The 6237-nt window shown below is 39.0% G+C and overlaps 1 protein-coding gene across 2 annotated transcripts in view; it reads left to right on the top strand.

The window, feature by feature from the left end:
• The window catches only part of LOC106870527 (BAI1-associated protein 3), a 1007871-nt gene that overhangs the window by 980444 nt on the left and 21190 nt on the right, over positions 1–6237 (top strand). The gene's annotated exons all lie outside the window — the stretch shown is intronic.

Below are 6237 nucleotides of genomic sequence, written 5' to 3'. Positions count from 1 at the left end.
ATAAGGCGGCGAGCTGGCAGAATCGTTAGCACACCGGGCGAAATGCTCAGCGGTATTTCGTCTGCCGCTACGTTCTGAGTTCAAATTCCGCCGAGGTCGACTTTGCCTTTCATCCTTTCGGGGTCGATGAATTAAGTACCAGTTACGCACTGGGGTCGATGTAGTCGACTTAATCCCTTTGTCCGTCCTTGTTTGTTCCCTCTATGTTTAGTCCCTTGTGGGCAATAAAGAAATAGGAAACTGAAAGAAATCCTGTGACTATGTATGCGTGTGTGTTGTGTCACTACTTGGCAACCGGTGTTGGTTATTTTGGTGGCTCGGCGAAACAGACAGATAGAATGGGTACCAGACTTTAAAATGAGCACTGGGTCGATTTGTTCGACTAAGCCCTTCAAGACAGTGCACCAGCACGGCCGCAATCCACTGACGAAAACAAGTGATACGTGCATACGCGCCATACGTATACACAGTGATGCATATCCGCACGCACGCCTGCACACGTAAGCATTTTTTTTTTTAATTCGATGCTCTAATTTGAAATACGCGATTGTAAACCGAACTCATAAAGCATGCAGTGACACAGGCATACATTATGAACACTAATTGTATTAAGTGCTATTCAGTCTTTGTTTGTTGATCCCTATGCTGTCATGACCTGTAATCCAAAGGATTCTTGCTGCTACGGTCCGGATTTTTTAAATTTGTTTACGCTAGTATAACTTGACATTTTCCATTAGTATTTGTTGGATAGTGTGTAATTTATGAGAGATGTGAGAGCTATTTCAAGGAAGTTGGATGACTACATAGTGGTTCTCTCGTTGTTTGATTTAATTCAGTAAAATAATTAAGACGTTGGAATCTTTTTTCGTTTAATTTTTAGAGGGTTGATTTAACCGTTATAAAATTCTAATCGAAGCGCTTAAGAAATACAAGGGAGATAACTTTAATTAATTCCTTTAGAGTTATTTCCCATGCAACAGATTTTTTACTTCGCGTGTGAGTGTTGCTTTCACAATTAGCTATTTCTATTCGGTGTGAATGCGTTTTCTGTTTAACTTAACGCTGTCAAATTTCTTGTTTCATTGAGTGAGTGACTGTGTGTGTGTGTGTGTGTGTGTGTGTGTGTGTGTGTATGTGTGTGTGTGTGTGTGTGTGTGTGTGTGTGTGTGTGTGTGCGTGTGTTCGTTGTCATTTTATGCGATGACCTAGCTGCAAAAAAATATTAACTCTTTTAAATAAATAGACAAAAAGAGAAGGAAAGTAGGAAGAAAAACAAAAGAATCGGTTAATGTGTTCTGCTGTGGCTGATCGAGGTCTATTCTGATAGACAAGTTTTTATCATACTCATGTTCATTTATACAAGATTTTTTTTTTCTTCTGGTCTGGTTTGCGAACATCCCTTTCGGCCTCTGCTAAAGTGATTCGTAAAGTTTCAAAAGCCCTTGAGCTACGTATCCTTGCCTCTTCCCTGGCAGATTTGTCTTCAGCGAGGTTTTCCCACAGTTTGGGTCGATCTTCAAACTGCGATAGGTAAACCGCGATATGGTGAGGGATTACTGTATACAGCTTTTGGGAGTATTCTCTGTATATGTACAGTTAGGATGCCAGGCAGAAAAGAGAGACGGTAACCAAATTAAGATAGCATATATATTGAAAGCATAAGAACAGCAATTGACTGGAAAGGATACAGCTGTAGCAGAATGTACGATAGTATATTTTAAAGGGTAAATCACTAAAGCTGGAGTAAGTTTACAAGGTAATCAACTTGCACGACCCAACAGTCAAATTCTCCTATTACAGCTCAACGTCTTTCAAAAAATAATAGTAGATTAGTTAATGTTGGAAAGAGTCATGCCTAGCACTCTTTTGATCATAAATTTACTTGATCAGGACTTACCTGGTGTGAAACAACCATTCCACAAGATAACAAACGAAGAAGCCGTTACATGATCACTGAAACTGTTAGGAATAGAAGCGAAATCTCCCTCAAATTACAAACGTCTTCAAAAAAAAAAAACCAAAGCAAAGACACATTGGACAATGTAAACATAAAGACGAGGTGGTCACGGTCGGAACTCCTTTGATCATAGATCTGCAAAATCTATGTGGACTGTTATTGTTTAATCTAATGATTAAACAATAATAGTCCATCATTTAACATTCTGAACAGCAAAAATGGTTTCGAGAAATAAACATTGGCTCCATCTGTAGATCGACACCGTTCCCTCTGGATTTGAAGTCACAAAAAGGAAATTTTAAAGCACATGAAGGTGTATCTACGTAGTCTCTTCGACTTCTAGAAATATAAACCAAATCAACCAAAAATACCCTTAAAAATCAAACGTTATATCGGATCATTCTCTTTCAGATTCACTATGACATCATCACTTTTACGTCCGCCTTACCATGCTAGCATGGGTTCGATGGGACATTTTGAGGCAGCGTTTTACCATAGGATGCTTATCTTGATGTCAAACATTTAATTACCTATTACGGCACTGAGACACCAAGCCACACTATATTCTGAAAATAAGACTAGGTAGTCAAAACAGAAACGTCTTCGATCAAAAGTCTACTGGGTTGGTGCTTGACCCGAGACTAAGCAACGTCTATATGAAAAACCAGTCAAATCATATAATGATGGAGAAAGCAGCAGTTTGATTGTAAAGCAAGGAAGTGTCATGCCGGCAAAATTGATAACACGCAGCGGTTCAGTTCCACTCCTTTATTATTAGTCAATTGGTTGAATATCTATCCAATCGATCGATTAGCTTGCTGGTTAAACTGTCAATCGTTTTTTGTTTCATTTTCGTACTTCGTCAGAGTTCTTTCGTTGTCATTCACAACCTTTACAGTGACTTCTCTCCCAGTTCGTTACGGAGGCCGTGTTTGTCTGAGCCCTTGTTGCTTTTATGTGTGTAAATCTATTTAAGTATAATGGTAACATGGGGCTTAAGCTACCATGCAATTAGTGTGTCGGGACAGAGAGAGGAGTCAGCGAATGCGTGTGATAGTTTGTCACTTCATTAGGACAATGGACGTGTTTGTGTGTGTGGAGTTGTATAGATAAGACAGAATTGGTGTGTATCTTTGTTAGAATTAGTGTGTATGCTTAAACTTGTGTATAGAGCAAAAATAGAATGTCCTAATTTAAGGGAGAAAATGAAAGTGTAGTTATAAGTTCGTGTGTGAGTAAATGTCCGTTGTGTGAAAGAGAGAAAGAAGCGCAAAACAGTTGTGTGACTTTGATATGCAAAAGTGTGTGTGTCATACAAAACATGTGTATGTATGACACAGAGGGTGCGGAATGATGCAAAGAATATGTGCTGTACGAGAGAGTAACAGAAAGAAATATTTATTTTAACAGGAAATATGTTGGATGAGAGATAAGTTTTGAGAGGGAAGCAGTCATCATCGATGTTGATGATGATGATGATTATCATCATGAACGTGGCTGTGGTGAGGGCGTCGATGATGATATTGATGATGATGATGTATGATTGTAGTGTTGGTGGTATTGAAGATGATGATGATGGTGGTGGTGGTGGTGGTGATGGCGGTGTTAAGAGACGGTGATTATGGTACGCTTGGAAATGATGGCGGTGGTAATGATGTGGTGATGGCGGTCGGAAGAGCAGTACTGTGCGGTGATCCGTGTTGGCGACCAATCGAAAGACCACCCCGGTCGCCATAAGAGGAAAAAGCAGAGATAAGCCAGATTTTGGGGTGTTTTTTTTTTTATTATTATTATTATTTTTAATTTCTAACGAAGTTAACGATAGCAACACCAGCTTCATAATTCAGACTAAAATGGCAAGTGTGGCCTGTCTGGATGTGTGGCATTTGTTCAGCGCCCAAAGACATCCAAGACTTGACCATCCCTATTTCTTTCTTTTTTGATTTGAAGCAAATTTAGCTGCTATTTCTAGCAAGCCGACCGATCACATAGAGGCTCCCTTAATTGGTTGGTTAGAGTATGGAGAACGATTTTGAGGGATCAAACGGTGAGAGATATATAATTAGTGGGAGCGGGGTATGTGGGTGAGGAAGGGTCCACGCTAATAACGCTGGAAGCAGGGAAAAAGAAAACGAAAAAGATAATTAGAAGAAAAATAATAACCGATGGAGTGGGAATATACTGAGACGTGATTGTTCATACACAGATTATGTATCCTCCGTCTATTTCGACGATGAGCATTCAGCTGTTTTCATTACAAAGTTTAGTTCGGGTCTGAGCTACAGAGGTTTATTTAGTTCGGCTCTTGCTAACAAGATTTACCTCCCTTACACATAATATTTTTACTAAGGGACTAATAGACCTGACACCGTTCAGTATTCGGTGTGCATTCAAAGCAATGATTAAATATTACGAAACCGGTATGCTTTTGAATCTCTTTAACAACTCACAATAATGACTTTTATTACCTTTATTCCTACCTCAGTTCATCTAATTGTATATATCTATCGTTACTTTTCATAAAAAACCTTTAATTTTTTGATTTTCAATGTGCATTTTCGCTTATTTTTCTGCTTACTTTCCCCTTACATTTCCACGTGTAGTTTCTATTTTGTTTTTATAACATTTTTCTACTATACACACACACACACACACACACACACACACACACACATATATATATATTCATTGCGAGGTATTCCCATACCTCACGCTCATAATTGATACTTCTTTAAAAGAAAAAGTAAAGCATGGGAGATATGGCTAAGTCCATTTGTAATGTTCTAAAAGCAACTGCTAATTGACTGGGTAGGGGGGGCTGGGTAATAAAACGAGATAGAAGTAAATTTATCTTCCTCCACCAATTTCTCTCTCCTTCACACATACGTACAAACGTACACAACATAAAATGGCAGTAAAAGTGAAGTGACAGGTCTTTGGAATACGTCCATTACCGCTTCTCTAAATGAATAAGAAAAAATCGTTTACTGAGTGGGTGGCTCTGATTGTAGTGAGCCGCTAAAGAAGAATGTCCCCACACAACACGTTCACAATCCGCCGCTCTCCCCTGCTCGTCACCTGGCTAATTTAGATTGTGACAGGAGGGGGGCGACAGAGTTATTGTGTTCTGACAATATTGCACACAGGAATGAGGAGTGGGTAGAATTTGACGGATTCTCCGTCGTCCTCGACGATGAACATTCGGTGGTTCGATCGACTGAATTTCTGTTCGTGGAACTAACGCATGAGTAGAACTAGCACACGTATACTTTTATCGTGACTCCCATGTGGCTGGAAAGCAAAATACTTACCGTACAACCACGACGACCCCCTACATACATATATGGATCAGTGTTTCGCAACTATTTTTTTTGCCTATTGACCCCTTTCATTCCGATTTTATTCAGACGGACCCTCAAAGCCATTCGATGTTTAAAAATTCATAGTATATTTTTAGAATTAGATATGATAAGGAATTGAATAAAAAAAACATTCTTAAAATATTTTGTATACTAATAGAAGTATAACCAGTTTATTGTTGATATATTTTAACAACAAAATCTTATATGGACCCCAAAGGTCATATGGACCTTGGATGAGAACCGCTGAGATAGATAGATAGACCCACATACGACGAACTTCCTTTAGTTTCCGTCTACCAAATTCACTCACAAGGCTTTGATCGGTTCGAAGCTATAGCGGTCGACACTTGCCCAAGTTTCTACGCAGTAGGATTGAACCCGTAACCATGTTGTCGAGAAGCGAAATGCTAACCACACAGCGACCCCTGCGCCGACATATTGGAGATAGAAATGTTCGTGGTAGTAGTGGTGATATTGCTGGTATACTGTTGTGGCAGTGGTGGTGGTGGTGTGCAATAGGTGCGTTGGGGGTTAAGTGTGATACTGAAGACGGTTGGGAAAGCACTAGTTTTTATAGTATTAATGGTGGCATTAGTAGCAATGTGTTAAAGATGGTGTCAAGATAGAACTTGCTTAAGATATGGGTTGACGTATTAAAAAGTATATATTTGCATAGGGTTGTGCTTCACATTACGAAGTACACGCCACACACACTCGCACATTATATATGTATGTATGTATGTATGTATGTATGTATGTATTATCAAGGAAGTTGAGTGTACACGTATTAAACGTTTTCATTTCATTAAATATGTTTTTATTTCATTTTATATATACTTAATGCATATTTTCATGGTGGTGCTGACATTTTTTTCCTTTTTAATAAGGTTGTGAATGGTGTGTGTGTGTGTGTGTGTG

Source organism: Octopus bimaculoides, chromosome 6, assembly GCF_001194135.2.
Source record: "Octopus bimaculoides isolate UCB-OBI-ISO-001 chromosome 6, ASM119413v2, whole genome shotgun sequence".
NCBI lineage: Eukaryota > Metazoa > Mollusca > Cephalopoda > Octopoda > Octopodidae > Octopus > Octopus bimaculoides.
Note: the sequence above shows the minus strand (reverse complement) of the source record. Positions and strands in the feature narration are given on the sequence as shown.